Below are 2,341 nucleotides of genomic sequence, written 5' to 3'. Positions count from 1 at the left end.
GTATACTATGGTTATGGGGTTATGAGTTGTTAGTATTCAAATTTCTAACAAGAATGTTAATGTGAATGATAAAATAAAATAAAAAATTTGGTTGAATCAATAATTCTTTTCTTTTAGTTATTTCAAGCATACTCTGACTAGTCAACATTTAGTTATGTATGACATTCTTATTAATCAAGCAGCTGATTCAAATAGTGGGTCGAAGTTTTATTTGCCCAATAGCATTATCCCTTAAAATTGGTTTATTCTTCAATAATACTATTTTCTCTTCCCTGTATGGAATTTTAAATTGAAATTTTGAAACACTCATAAAAATAATTTCAATAGGCTAATAAATTATGTTGTATTTTTTGGCAGCTAAGTGAATATGAAAGAAAGAAGAATTTATAACCAAACAGTAACATTTTTAATCATAAATATGAATTTGGAACCAAGTAGATTAGGTTTTTGTCCAAAAGAAAATTATCTATCTATTTGTTGACTTTTTAGATCAGAAAGATCAATTTTCTAAAAACGATTTAATTTTCAATTTAATTACCTACCCAACTGTTGAATTCACAAGTGAAAAATACTAATTTTCTACAATACAATTCACGATTAAACCTGAAAAGATGAATAATAAATAAAATATTCAATACTTCAATAAAAAAGAATTTAAAAAAAATTAAAGTCTTTTAATTCTACTAGAAAAGATGAATATTTAATGAATTTGTTGGACTTTTAGCCAAAACTAACTCCAAATTGTGAAAAATAGAAATTCACGTAATTTAAAACATTCAAAATATTATACATTCAATAGTTTTTCACTTGAAGAATTTGGAATTTTATTAGATCTAATCAGAAGCCAATTTCACATTGTTCAACTAGAAATTCCAAACCCCAAAAACTAAAAAAAACTGAACGCACGTAAGAATTAAATAGTACTAAGTGTAATATAAACGGCGCTTATTTTAAAATTGCGAATAGTTTAAATAGAACGATTAAAAATTAAGAGTAACGAAAAAATATTTTAAAATTTATAAGTTCTCAAAACTGAATAGTTTTAAACTTGTTCGCTCGAAAATTAGACTTTTTTAATTATGCATTTTGCACTTTTAAATTAGAATCCTAGAGAAAACATAAAAATTATAATTAGATACATCAGGGATGCGCAGAAAGACACATGATTATAAGAGCTTCCTTTTAGGTGATGAGTAGGAGATTCTTCATATCTAGTGGGCCCGTGTTTTCAGAAAACAATTATTTTTAAACCTACAAAATAAGAACAGAATTTGAATAGTAGGTTCTACAATTTATTATTCTCACTGCTGGACTTTATAATTTTATAATTTTATAATTTCATAATCACAAAACTTTTTAAGAATATTTTTAATGTCATATTTATAATTTCACCAACATTGACAAAACGTTAGATACTAAATTTTAACAGAGTCATTGTCATTTAATAAGCCAGATTTAGAGATATCAAATAATCAAAAATAAAACATAGGAAATTTATTAATTTTAATATAACGTGCATTGTATTAACAATTATAAGAATTATCCATCTAAAATACGTTTTATGTTATCAGCTTTAATATTAAACATGGTAAGAATGATAATTTATTTATTTTTACCAATAAAGCTTTAGACTTAGAAATCCATATTTTCAAACTTATATTCTTTCCAAACTAAGCACTTTTAACTAATGAAGCTTCTCAACTTAAAAATGTGACTTTTCTACTGTAAAAGATAAGAAGATGTTTTTTCCGAAAAAAATTTTATTTAAAACATTTTCAATTCATAGCTCCAACTAGTCTGTAAAGACGTTAGGAAATTCTGTTATTCTTTGATGATAATACAGATTCCTTAACAAATGTGACTGTTAACAACTAGCATACTGATGGGTGTATTTCTGAGAAAGGATGCTTTTCTCGATCTCTCTAGTAGCTTAACAGGAAAGCACCAGACCGGCAAACGGAAGTTGAGTGGTTCAAGTCCCAGCTAGGCAAAAGGCGTTTTTTTTAGAAAAAAAAAATTAACTCAAATTTTTTAAATTCATACTTAAACCTAGCCTGTAAAAACGTTGAGAAATTCTGTTACACTCTGATGATAATAAAGATTCCTTTAAAAAGGTCAATTTTCAATCCAAGAGGACGAATGTTCAACAAAACCGTTGCATTTTCTGCCACATTTTTTACACAGAAGCTAGTTGAATTTTCCATGAAAAGAATTAATTTTCAATACTATGTTTAAATTTTCTACAAAAAAGTTCAATTTTAAGGGGAAAAAGATTTTTCTTCTACTAAATAATGCCATTTGAACCCAAAATGATGTACTCTCAATACAAAATTTTACAGTT

Source organism: Belonocnema kinseyi, chromosome 4 (assembly GCF_010883055.1).
Source record: "Belonocnema kinseyi isolate 2016_QV_RU_SX_M_011 chromosome 4, B_treatae_v1, whole genome shotgun sequence".
In the NCBI taxonomy this organism is placed as follows: Eukaryota; Metazoa; Arthropoda; class Insecta; order Hymenoptera; family Cynipidae; genus Belonocnema; species Belonocnema kinseyi.
Note: the sequence above shows the minus strand (reverse complement) of the source record.